Raw genomic sequence first — 13,389 nt, forward strand, 5'->3', positions numbered from 1 at the left:
TGTGGAGATAGGTTTGCACTAGCTTACCTACGAGCGCGACCGTGTAGTGACGCGACGTTCTCCACTGCCGCGCGAACAAGACGCTACGGCCGGGTTCGTCGATTCTCCGGCACGGCGCAGAAACCACGCACGAGGCAGGGTAACAACAACAACGGGTTTATTAACCCAAGATGCAGCACAGTACGACACTCACAGGCTTGCAGGCCGTAAGGGGAACTCCGCAAGGACCTATCGAGTACGCTTGCCAGCGGCGCTAAGACTACCACACAAAGGGCAGCGGTCGAGCACACCGAACGAGAAGCCGCCTGCTAGAGCAGCGCGTCAACCTCTCGTGCTAGCCTGAGAGCATCTGCCGCCACGAGCGAATCGTCGGGCGCATCTTAGCTCGTTGGAGAGGAGGATGTTCACCAGCGGCCCAATGGGGAATGGCGCTGCGTTGTGACGTAGGCCCGCGCAGCGCGCCCGCCGTAGCGTGCCCGGACATGCCAGCGCGGGACGGAGCCGACGCTTGGCTCGCCCAGACAAAGAGGCGCCCTGGCAGCCATCTTGGCGATTGCCGGTGCCTAAGTGCGCCCGGGCTACGCGGCCGGCCCGCGCGCGGCAGCTGGGGAACGAGGCGCCAGGTAGGAGGACGCTCTCGATCCCCACATTCCCCCCTCCTAAAGACCGAGGCCAGCCTGTGAAAGAGGCTGTCCGAGGCCAAGTGGCAAGGTCAGCTCAGCCGCAAGGGGGCTGGCCAACGGGGCAAAGTCCAACAGGGGGGGTGTCGTCTTCCTGAAAGTACAAGTCCAAAAGTCGGCCATGGCCACACAAAAGTTCCACCAAAAGTTCCACCACAAGGGGAGAGCCCACCGCCGGGAAGAAGGTCCACAGCCCAGGATGAACGGGGGCAAGACTGCACAAGGGCGGGCAGCCAGCCCGCTTGAAGTTCGCCGGACTGGAGAGGTTGGCAGCCGGGAACGTACGAGGCGTGGCTGCCAGTTGCGTGCGGCAGCCAACCGCCGAAAGTCGCTGGGGCGGGGGGCCACACGGGAACAGCAGGCCGGAACAGCAGGCAGCCAGGAACGGAGGCCGGAGCGACCACGCTCGGGCCTGGGCCAAAGCTTGAGTGGGCGGACCAACCGCCGAGGGCGGCTGCCGAAGCTGCCAGGTGGGAAAGGCAGGGTGGAGGTGGCTGCAGGGCAGAAAGCAGGAACCAGGCCCCAGCAGGAGGGACCAGGGAACAGCAGGCCAGCTGGTCAGGAACAGGCTGGGCGGCCCAGTAGAGCCAGGCGCAGGGAGACGACAGGGCGATGCAGGAGTGGACAGAAGTGCCCGCGGCATAGCCGGCTTGCCAAAAAGGGTGCCTGCCTGACAGTGCTGCCCAACAAAGGGGGCGCTTGCCAGGTTATGGCTTGGACAACACGTCAGAGGGTATTTTCGACCAAGAGGGCCTTCTACCACTTCCGGACGTGTGCCGCCGCACCTTAGCGCTTATTCTCCATTCACTGTCATGGTATGGAATAAAGTCCAGCTACCTGTCAGTGGGAGAAAGGTTGCTTAAGTGCGTTTCCGCAGATTGTACCGATGGCGTGGCTTGGAGCCAGCCTTCTCACGGTTTTCCTGCGGTTCGGTGACCGCCTCCCCCCCTCCCAAGTCGTTGCTGCGGGCAACGAAAGGTTTGAGGTCGGAGACGTTAACTGGACCGCCGACTTGTCTCCCTTGGAGTCAGCCAGCTTGTACACCAGAGGCGACACTTTGGTCTGCACTCGGTATGGGCCCAACCACTTGGCCGACAGGGAGGCCGAGATGCCTTTGGCGGCGTCACTCAAGACGTGATTGCGCCTGAGGACAAGATCGCCGACATCGTAGTGCACTTCCCGATGCGACCGGTCGTATTGGGCCTTCTGTCCAGCTCGCGCTTTTGCCAGGTTGGAACGCGCCAGGTCGAGGGCTGCGTCCATCCGTGAGCGCAGTTCCGCCGCGTAGCCAGACGGGCCGGCTTTCGTGGCGGACGCCCCGCTGCCGCCCCGCAGAACACGGTCCATGGGTTAGGCAGCTCTCTCCCGAAGTTGAGGAAAGCGGGCGTGTACCCGGTTGAACGGTTCACCGTGGACCGCAAGGAGAAGCCTATCTCGTTAAGACAGGCGTCCCAATCCCTGTGTTGCTGCGCAAAGGCTGTCAGCAAGGGCTTGAGGTTTCGGTTTATCCGCTCAGTCGGGTTGGCCTGTGGGTGATACGTGGTTGTTTTGCGGTGCTTAATGCCAAAGGCAGCACACGCATCCACAAACACCTTGGCCGTGAAGTAGGACGCATTGTCCGTGATCAACTCCGCCGGAAAGCCAAAGCGGGTAAAGACCTCGGTCAACTTGTCCCAGATTGCGCGTGCCGTTAGCTTCCGAAGGGGAAACAGCTCGACCCACTTCGTGAAGTGATCTGTGACAGCCAGGAGAAAAACATGGCCTCTCCGGCTTCTTGGGAAAGGTCCCATAATGTCACAGGCCGCGACTTGCCAGGGCTGTTGGCTGTCGATCGGCTGCATGAGCCCGGGAGGCTTGCCACCACGAGGCTTCACGCATTGGCACACGCGGCATGAGCGGGCGTAGTGAAGGGCATCACGCTTCATGCCGGCCAGGTAGCAGAGCGGCACAACTTTTGAAAAGTCTTAAGGCCACTCGCATGTCCGGCCAACCGCGAGTCGTGGAAATAGCCGAGGGTGGCTTTCCTTAGACTGCGGGGTATCACCACCTTGAAAGACTCCTGGGGAGCTTCTTCAGATGGGACATAGCGCAGGAGAACGCCATCAGCATCAAGCAGATACGAATCCAGCGTGCCCGCAGCAATACCAGTCTGCGTCCGGCACTCGGCGCCGACAGCAATACCAGCTGTCCGTTTGCGCCCGGCGGCTTGACCGCCACGCTCCTCTTGGGAGCTCAGCTCTTTGAGCCCGTCGACAATTTGCTGACAAAACGGATCGTCCTGCTGTGCCTTAAGTAGGTCCTCTCTGCTGAAGACGATACCGGCTGACGTGACAGAGTCTACCAGGTATGCGTCCTCACCCGAGGCGGTCGACTCGAAAGCCACTGCGCCGTCGGGGTTCGCGCCGTTCGACCCATTGGAGCCAGGAGCCCCTGAGTCTACTCGGTGCGAGTGCTCTTGGGAGTGGCGGACACAAGTGTCAGACGCCAGAACGGGGGCACGCGACAAGGCGTCGGCCACGACGTTCGAACTCCCTTTCCGGTAGCGCACAACAAAGTTGTACCGCTGCAAGGTCAACGCCCAGCGCGCGAGGCGGCCCGAGGGCTCGCGCAAGCGCTTAAGCCAGGTGAGTGCCATGTGGTCCGTCTCCACCACGAATGGCACGCCGTCGACGTAGCAGTCGAACTTCCGGAGAGCAAAGACTATAGCGAGACATTCCCGTTCAGTCACGCTGTAGTTGCGCTCGGCGGCGTTAAGTGACCGGCTCGCAAAGGCGACTGGCCGGAGGACGCCGTCGTGCTCCTGAAGCAGTACCGCTCCGAGACCCAGGTCGCTCGCGTCCGCTTGGACAACGAACTCCCTGTTGAGGTCGGGCAGCTTCAGATCGGCTGTGGCCACTAGAGCTTGAGATAGAGCCTTGAAGGCTCGCTCTTGCTCTGGCCCCCAGCTCCATCGTGCCGACTTTTTCAACAGTGCGGTCAAGGGCGCTTGGAGGTCAGCGCATTTGGGATGAACTGTCGGTAGTAGTTCACCATGCCCAAAAAGCGCCTCAGGCCCTGAATGTTCGCCGGCGTCGGGTACTCTACAATGGCTCGTACCTTCTCCTCGCACGGCAGAACGCGACCGCTCTCGATGGTAAAGCCCAATAGCGAAATGCGAGTCTCAGCTATTTGAGCCTTCTTCGGGTTCAAGGTCAACCCGGCGGCACGCAACCTCTCGAGGACATCCTCCAAGTGGCGGAGGTGCTCCTCGAACGTTCGAGAGAAGATGACGATGTCGTCGAGGTACGCCATGGCGTGTTGCCATTTAGCGTCCCCGAGCACGCGGTCTATCAGTCTCTGGAACGTAGCTGTAGCTCCAGAACAGCCAAACGGCATGCGGGTAAACTCGTACAAACCTCTGTGGGAGGTGAACGCAGTTTTCTCCGCGTCAGCCGGCTCCATCTGAACCTGCAGGTAACCGCGGCTAGCATCCAAGGTGCTGAAGTAGCAAGCACCGCCTAGCGCAGCCACGATCGAGTCAACGTTAGGCATAGGATAAGCATCCTTCCTCGTGACCTCGTTCAGCCGGCGGTAGTCCACACAGAGCCGGTGAGAGCCGTCTCTTTTGGGGACCATTACCACCGGTGAACCCCAGGGACTGTTTGAGCGTTGGACAACTCCGGTCTCAATCAACTCATCCAATGCCTGGTCAATTGCTTTCCTCTTTGCCGCACTGACGGGGCGAGGATTGCATTTCCACGGTTGTGCGTCGCCTGTGTCAATCCGGTGCCTCACCAGAGAGGTGCAACCCGGGCGTTCCGTGAACATGTCACTGAAACGTGTCAACAGCGACGACAGGCGTGCCTTCTCATGTGTCGACAAGCTGTCCGGCAAAGGCGGCAGCGAGCGATCCGAGCTGCTGCTTACCGGGGTGGTCACCGGCGTAGCCGAGACCTCGTCCACCACGGTAGCGCTATGCTCGAGAGAAAGCGGTAGGCACGGACCGTTTGCCGCCGCGCCGACCAAAGGGCCAGTCTTGGCGCCGGAATGAGAGACACGGGCCGAGGGGGCCACGCTTTGTCTCCTCTCCTCCTGCTCTCTCGTGGCGTCCGGCGACTTACGGGCAGCCGAGACCACGGGAGGTGTAGCGAATGGCCGTAGGGCGCCGGAAGGGCCGTCCCTGTAGCCTCCGCTCGCGACGTCGATCACGATACCCGTGTGCGCGAGAAAGTCGCGACCAAGAATCACGGGCACGGAAAGACCCGGGAGATGCACGAAGCGCTGTCGGCGCGCGCGATTCTCCCAGCGCACAACCAACCGCGCAGCGCCGCACGAGGTGGCGGTACCGCTGGCGAGATGGAAGGCAGTGTCGCAAGCTCGAATGCGGACAGAGCGGTCGCGCAAATGAGCCATAACCTCTTCGCCGAACAGCGAGATCGAAGCCCCGCTATCCAGCAACGCCGCAAACTCTCGACCGGCGATCGTAAGGGCGATGAACGGCGCCGGCGTGGCTGGAAAGTCATGTCCAGCGCGACACGCCATCGGTGCCAGAGGTTTGGGTTACACCCCCATGCTCTCGTACTGCTGTAGCCGCCGGCGAGGGGGAGCTCACCGACGGCCACCCCGTTTCCCGACGGGCGAGCAGGCCCTTGCGTCGGTTGGGGCGCGTTGCATGATCGCGCGGTGTGGCCACGCTCATGACAACGGTAGCAGACGACGCCTTTTCCCCCAACGGTGAGGGATTTTGGCGACCCTTGAGAGCTAGGAGGCCTCCGTTCGCTAGCCGCAGGGGGGGCTCCGCGATCGGATCTCTTCTCGTGCATTGGGGCACGGGGGTTTCCGTTCTCGTTCGCCCTGCAGTGCAAAGGGGCACGCCCGAGCGTACGAGTACGGGTCGAGAGCGCGGTCCGAAACGTCCGGCGCGTCTCGTTGCTCTCTCACGGCCGAGGCCACCTCGTGATTAGAGGGATCACGTGGTGACGAGTCACCACCAGCCCACGCACAACGAGGCTCGAGAGAAGCGGACGGCGGCGGCGGCGGGCGGTAGGCTCTCGCCGCCAGTATGTCGCCCTGAATACGCTTCGCATCGGATGCCAGCTCGTTTAGGTCACGATAACGGGCGCTCCGAAGGTAAGCGGCGAAGGTTGGATGAGCCTGACGTATGACTCGCTCCACCTTCTCGGCGTTTGATGCCGTAGGATCGGCAAGGAGGTAGAGCTCCTGCAAAGCCCGGACGTACTCGAGAAGAGATTCGTCGGGATGCTGTGTGCGAAGCTCTAGCTCGCGACGCATGCGGCGCTCGTAGTCGGGAGGAAGGAATTCGCTACGGAAGAGCGCCCTAAACTCCTCCATCGAACGAGCTTGGTGGCCGACAAGTCGGTACCACCGCGCCGCTTGGGCTGTCAGCGCTACAGGCAATACACTACCGAGCATAACGCTGTCGCTCAGCCCCATCGCCCGCTGGTAGCGGTGCAGCGCCTCGAGGTACTCTGTGGTACTCATGCGGTCCGAATAACCGCTGTACTCAGGCAGAGGTACCCTTAGGCTACTCGGTGCGCTTGGCTGAGGGGACTCGAGGCCTCCCTTTACAGCACAAGGCTGCGAGCGCGCCGCTTCCAACAGGACGTTTAGGAGCTGCGCCGCAGTTGCGTGCAGCTGCGATTGCTCCGACGCAGGCGCGGCCGTAACAGGGTCGCGCGCCTGTTCTCCGGCATGCACGTCAGACCGAAAAGGGCCAGTAAACGGCATGGAGGAGTGTAGGGTTGTTTCCGCTCCGACGGGTGCATGAGGCCTCACACGATAGGCAAGCGGATCGACCGAGGAGCACGGTGGCCCACGTCTGTCGAAAGTACCGCCTACGTGAGTCTGAGGCATGCAAGCGTCGGGAAACACGGCGACGTTGTCGGCCAAGCGAGCTGGCTCGCGCACGACGTTCTCAACCCTTTGCGCTCCTGACCAAGATGGGTCAGTGAGAGCGTGCATGCCGACACCTAAGTGGCCTAGGTAGGAAGGCTCGGGTGCGGCGGTTTGGGCCGTCAACTGCGCTGCTGACAAGGAAAGGCCAGCGAGCGGAGACTGCGCCGGGGACGGGCCCGTAAGTGCGTGAGTCTCGAACAGCTGATACAGCCCGTTACTGGCTTGGCTAGGACTGTGGTCCTCGTTCAAGCGGCTCGCATCACTGTAGGGGGCCCCGAAAAAGGGATCTCTCCCGGTGAACGAAAGCAGAGGGTCGCCGAGAGGGCCGTACCCCGTGCTGTCGCAGCCGTCCGCCTCGAACGAGATCAAGTCCGTCGCCACAGGATCGAACAGGAACGAGCGCCTCGAGGGGGTCTGCTCTGAAGCCATGCCGAAACCAAGTTGGGCGCCAGTTATGTGGAGATAGGTTTGCACTAGGCTTACCTACGAGCGCGACCGTGTAGGGACGCGACGTTCTCCACTGCCGCAGCGAACAAAGACGCTACGGCCGGGTTCGTCGATTCTCCGGCACGGCGCAGAAACCACGCACGAGGCAGGGTAACAACAACAACGGGTTTATTAACCCAAGATGCAGCACAGTACGACACTCACAGGCTTGCAGGCCGTAAGGGGAACTCCGCAAGGCCTATCGAGTACGCTTGCCAGCGGCGCTAAGACTACCACACAAAGGGCAGCGGTCGAGCACCCGAACGAGAAGCCGCCTGCTAGAGCAGCGCGTCAACCTCTCGTGCTAGCCTGAGAGCATCTGCCGCCACGAGCGAATCGTCGGGCGCATCTTAGCTCGTTGGAGAGGAGGATGTCACCAGCGGCCCAATGGGGAATGGCGCTGCGTTGTGACGTAGGCCCGCGCAGCGCGCCCGCGTAGCGTGCCCGGACATGCCAGCGCGGGACGGAGCCGACGCTTGGCTCGCCCAGACAAAGAGGCGCCCTGGCAGCCATCTTGGCGATTGCCGGTGCCTAAGTGCGCCCGGGCTACGCGGCCGGCCCGCGCGCGGCAGCTGGGGAACGAGGCGCCAGGTAGGAGGACGCTCTCGATCCCCACAAGGTTCGTCGATACCACCTAAAACATTATGTTTTGCTTAGCAGCGGTGTCAGAATCCCGGACGAAATTTACCAAGGCGCTCAAGCTGCTTTTATAAAACCGGAGACAAAACCTGGAACTCTACGGTAAAGTCATCTTCGAAACACCACTTCTTGAAACATCTGCAAAGTGATGGTGCTCGACCCGCCACCAGTCTACTATATATGAAGAAGACAACAGTTAGCCCAACAAATAGCCGACGACGTTAGTGGAGCTGAAACACCCTTCCCTACATGCCGTAGGGAACTGAAACCGGGCATGTAGGGAAGAAGAAGAAGGAGCACCTTCGGGTAAGCTGCATTCCGACACAGTGAATCTCTGCACCATTTCTTTATAACATGCAGATTGCTCAAAAGTCAAAGAAAAAGACTTCTAGAGGAACCTCTCCAAAGGATGGGCTTAAATGTATCCCTTCCGGTGGTTCTTTCCTTTGGTACAATCGAATTGGGCCACAGTCACAGGAACGTTTCCGAAGCCGTATGCGATTTCCTACGGGAGACAAAACGAACTGAATGTTAAGTTTATTTCATTTCACTTTATTTTTCATTCATATTGGCTTCAAATTTTTTGAGCCTTGACTATCAGATTGAGTTTTTCTTTAACTATCCTTTTCTAAACATATTCGAAATGTAAAACAATTTTATCTCTAAAATAAGGTGCCGCCCGTTTCATGGTCAATACCCCGCAGTGGGTTCCGCCAGGTTGCCAAGGAACAACCAACCAACCAACCGACGCAGTTTTCCGACGACGTTAGTGGGGCTGAAACACCCTTTCCGACATTCCCGGTTTCAGGCTTGGCACCACTAGGACCAGATATCTTCAATCATACCAGTTGCGAAACTGCGTTTAGAAACCCCGACATGCCCATGGCCGGTTCTGCGGGGGCCTGCAGATTGTCGCGCCATCTGGAAGCACAAATACAAAACGCTAGATTGCCGCTGCGCCGCCTCTGTGTGCGCTCCTCGCAAGCTGCTCAACACCACACGCAGCGTTGGCGTCGTCGTGAGCGTTTATTAGTTTGTGTTTTTAGTGAACAGATGATGCCACATTCAGAAGAGCCCCGCGATCTCCGCAATGGTGTGTCCGGATTTTGATACATGGGGCCTATGGGAAGCTTCGCAACTCATATGATTGAAGAACTTTGCACTAGTGCCCCATCAAAGAAATCTCTTTCAAAACAATGTGGCGAATTGCCTCGGTCAAGCCCTTCTTCTTTTTCTTCTGTCTCTCATTGACCAACAGCAGTGATTTTGCTATTGGAAACACCGGCGCACAGTGCATGCTTCACCCCTCCACAAGTTTCACGTTAGTAGAACTGAAACAACCTTCCTTACATGCTTCGCCCATCCCCAGTTTTCGATGTAAACACGATTTCAGGAATCTCTATTTCAGAACATTCGAAACCAATTAAAATGAATTCTTTTTCGCTGTGAACGTATTATTATTACTACAAGGAATAAACAACTTCGTCTCGCTTTCTTTCTTTAACTGCTTTTCTTCATCTTAAATGAATACATTGCACCTGCAACCTTTAGTGGAGTGCCCGCGCCTTGGTCTGTAATGATAATGATAACTGCCGTAGTCTTAATTGCCAAACCATGATTTCACTGTAAGGCATGCCGTAGTGGAGGACCCCAGTTTAATTTCTACCACGTGAGGCTCTTTTACGTGCACCTGAATCTAAGCACTAGAGTGTTCTTTGCATTTCGCCCCCATCAAAATGCGGCTGCCGCGGCTGGGAATCAAACCCGCGCCCTCGAGCTCAGCAGCGCCGCACCTAACGTGTCTTGAGCCGTCCTCCGTTATGGGTACGTGCAACAGTACGGGTATGGCAATCGCCATCATCAAAAAAAAAGTTGCAGCAGCAGCGAGGTTCCAACCAACGTCCTGGCAGTTCCGAGCACGACACGCTAGCCACTGCGCCACTGAGGCCAATCGGTTCGGTAGGTCCAACGGGCTGTATTTGTATTGCTACACTGGACGTAACTTTTAAGACTCGTTATTCTTACGTCCAGACGTAACTGCAACGGCTCGTACCGTTACGTCTAGACGTAACGCTAGACACTCCCTTACAAATATGTTACAACTGTATACGTCCAACCAGGTGCTTGCTCAGTTCATCATTGAGCCGTTGCGCCAATAGCTAGTGTTTAAACAATTGTAGTTACTTCCTTGTGAAAAGGGGCATTATTTTCAGCATTCGCCATTGACTGCCACGATCGAATAGCAGTGAACTTTGCTAACTTGCTCCCTCCGACGCCGAGACCATGAAATCACAGCATATCCACGGAGTGAATGATGATGAGTGGGCGAAGCTGCGGAGGTTCATCGGTAAACCGTGAATCTTCCGTGAATTCTGCCCAGTACATCATCACCGACGTGAGATCGGGCGCGTTTATACTAAAAGTTCGATGAGTTATGACGACTTGCAGCTCACTTTAATTTTACATGTACGCTGTGAATTTTCATTGTTTAGAAAACCATTGCTTTAGAAAACATCTGGCGTCTTTCGTTAAGCAGCTGGCGTCTTTTCGTTTTGCTTTAGAAACATCTGGCGTCTTTCGTTGGTTTATTTCATCAATCAACGGCGTTTTGAACAAAATTTTTATTGTTTAATCACGCACAGGAGAAATCTCACCAGGCACTACCTTGGAGGTAAACAATGGCTGCTAATGGGAATGAGAGACAGAAGAAGTCGGCTTTTAGCTAACAATTACACTTCTACTTCTACTAACGTTTCCTACTGGAACATGCCAATGGCTGCTAATGGGGAATGAGAGACAGAAGAATTCGGCTTTTAGTTAACGCGCACGCTGCGAATTTTTTATTGTTCAACAACGCACAGGAAGAATCTCCCACCGGCACCACCTTGGAGGTCAAAGCGTAATACTGGTTACGCACTACGACTACTACTACGACTACGAGGGACGAACGGGTGCCGCCTTAAGGAGCTTCGCCCCTAAAAAAGAAAAGAAACGCCAGGCCTGCGCGGAAAGCGCAGCACAGTCACAGCGAAAGCTGGAAGAGCGGCTTTTCTACGCCATAAATCACAACTTTTGTGAAGCTGGGAAGCACCTACAACGCCATTATTCGTCATTCTGCGCAGAAGCGAGGTTCCAGCTATACATCTGTAAGGCATTATGTGCACTTTGTTTACGTGACGACTGATGACGATGAAGAATTGTGGCTCAGCCCTTTGTAATGGGTTGGAAGCTTTAAACGACTCACCAGTTACGTAATTCGCATTGTGTGACGCCCGGTCGCTATTTCACTCTCTGACCATGCAATATAAGGTACGTTGACGTGAGAAAGAGAGACAGAGAGAGGAGGGAAGAACTTTATGAGACCCTGAGGAAATGGAGGATGGGCTCCCTTGGCAACCAATGCAAGTGCACTTGCGAGGAACCCCCTACGCTATAAATCATCATAATTTCTGTGAAGTAGGGAAACAGCCACTAGGCCACTTTCGTCATTCAACGGAGAGCCGTATTACCTGCTAAAAACATGTAAGGCATTATGCGCACCTTGTTGGTGTTGTGCCTGATGACGATGAAGAATTATTGCACAGGCTTTTGTAATGGAGTTCAGAAGACTGGTAAGTTCGGCTAGTTGGTAACGATCCATACTTGTTGTAACTGCGCAAAAAACGGACGGAAACACGAAGGGCAAGAAAAGGACTGCGCTTGTTTGTCCTTTTCTTGCCTTCGTGTTCCGTCCGTTTTTGCGCAGTTACAAAACTTTGTAATGGGTTAGAAGCATCTAACAGCCCACTCGTTGCGCAATTCGCATTGTCTGACGCCTGGTTACAGAATTCGCGTTGTGTGATGCGTGGTTGTTATTTCACTCTTCTACCACACTAAATTACATATGTTAATGTGGTTCCTTCCGGACATGAAGCCTGTATAGCGTCTTTTTTCAAGGCAGTTTCAAGCACCGGCATGGCTCCGAGGTAGAACATTGGGCTCCCACGCAGAGGGCCCAGGTTCGAACCCCGTTCCATTCTGGAAATATTTTCTTATTTCGTTTTTTTTTTCTTATTTCGAGCGATAGTGGTTATGGACACCAGCGGCGGCGGCGGCGGACTACGGTGCCAAAAACGGCCGTTGAAACGATCTCATAACAGCTCTCGTTGTAAAACACAACTGCGACGAACAGATACAATGGCCGCCGCTGCTCGTTAAGAACAACGAGGCTGCGTCCAAGCTTCCGACAAGGCTTTCCAGACGAGTAGCTACTGCGGATGCGGATGCCGAAGCAGCTACTGCGGGGAGATTTAACAAAATGTCCCCCAGCGTAGCCTTTTGAAATAATGCTTATCCCATATCTCATATATGGGTCGCATCTGCAAGGGATTTCACGTAGGTTTCGAGAAATATATGGACACCGATCTGTAGAAAGACTAACATTCTGAAATAGAGTTTTTGTTCTACGGTGATGTTTCAACTCATAGTGACAGCACGGGGTGGCTCAGGAAAAAAAAATGCTTGACACCAGACCCATCTCTGTAGCTCCACCGAACAAAGCTTTATCAATCGCAATAGGCGAGAAAATAATGCGAATATCCATAGGCCTGCGCAGGGAGGGGCAGGGGGGGCAGGGGGGGGGGCGCCTCCCTATTCACCTAAGAGGGGGAGGCGGGGCGCAAAGTCTGCCCCATACATTCACTTAATAGGGAGGGAGGGGCGCTGCGATGAACCTTCGCCCGCCTTCGCCCCCCTCCCCCTCCTGAAGGGGAACCCCGCGCACGCCTGTGGGAATATCATATAGCAAAGTCACAAAAGTTTATTCCTCGTGAAGCCGCGGGTCGCTAGCGAAAGGTTCGCGGGCCGCATGTGGCCCGCGGGCCGCGGGTGTAATTCCCCTGCTGTATACTGCATCTGCTTTCTGGGGTTTATAAGTGCGCAGTCTCAAGTCTGCGCGTGCTCGAATTCGTTGTCGTTCGCGCGCAGACCAACTACGCGTATGCCAAAGGAGCTAACTGGAGCCACCGATGGTTGATGACGAGCGAGCGCTCCATGCTGCCGGCGTACGTGGTGCTCATAACGGTCATCGCCTGCATGCTGATCGCCATCGGCGTGGTCAACATTCTTTCCAGCATCGAGGAAGGCGTCAGCACCGACTCCGTCACCGCGATGCCGCTCCTAACGCAACCGACAGTGCGCCTCGCTGATGTGACAGTCACGACCACGGCTGACAGCAACTCGTGCACCACTGAAGCCTATAGGTGCAGCTACCGTGAACTATGGAATGTATCACTGTAATAATGGCTTTGTATTGTTTAAATCACAGTTAACGCTTTTTTCGGCCCGTCTTCACTCCTCTTGTCGCAAAGCACTTTATCATCACTTTCGTTATTAACAGCGGTGGTCCTATCCACACCAGCTGCTTACTACAGCTGGTGGTGGGGAGAGGAGAACCGGCTGATAAGTGATAACCATCCTAGAAAGAGCCGAGGGTCTCGCATTCGTTCTGGAAGGTTCGGCAACGGCCAAGCTAAAGCTGACGCGAACAGCTCCGCTGTTTAATCAGCCTTCGTGACGTTAGGTCAGTTGAATCTGCGCCATAGTTCTGTTTAATACACAATCAGGAATGAAGAAGAACGATCAATCGACTGAGAAGAAGGTGGCTTTCGCCTTCTAATTGTCTCAGGCGACTGCATAAGCGACCATGTGA

The 13,389-nt window shown here is 56.2% G+C and overlaps 1 protein-coding gene across 1 annotated transcript in view; it reads left to right on the top strand.

Annotated features, from left to right (window-relative positions):
* The window catches only part of LOC119392914 (uncharacterized), a 17,950-nt gene extending 4,985 nt beyond the window's left edge, over positions 1-12,965 (top strand). The window contains exon 3 of the mRNA XM_037659834.2: positions 12,941-12,965. The gene's annotated coding sequence lies outside the window, so the exon portion shown is untranslated. The remainder of the gene's footprint in view (positions 1-12,940) is intronic.
* The last annotated feature ends 424 nt before the right edge of the window (positions 12,966-13,389 follow it).

Source organism: Rhipicephalus sanguineus, chromosome 5, assembly GCF_013339695.2.
Source record: "Rhipicephalus sanguineus isolate Rsan-2018 chromosome 5, BIME_Rsan_1.4, whole genome shotgun sequence".
Taxonomy (NCBI): domain Eukaryota; kingdom Metazoa; phylum Arthropoda; class Arachnida; order Ixodida; family Ixodidae; genus Rhipicephalus; species Rhipicephalus sanguineus.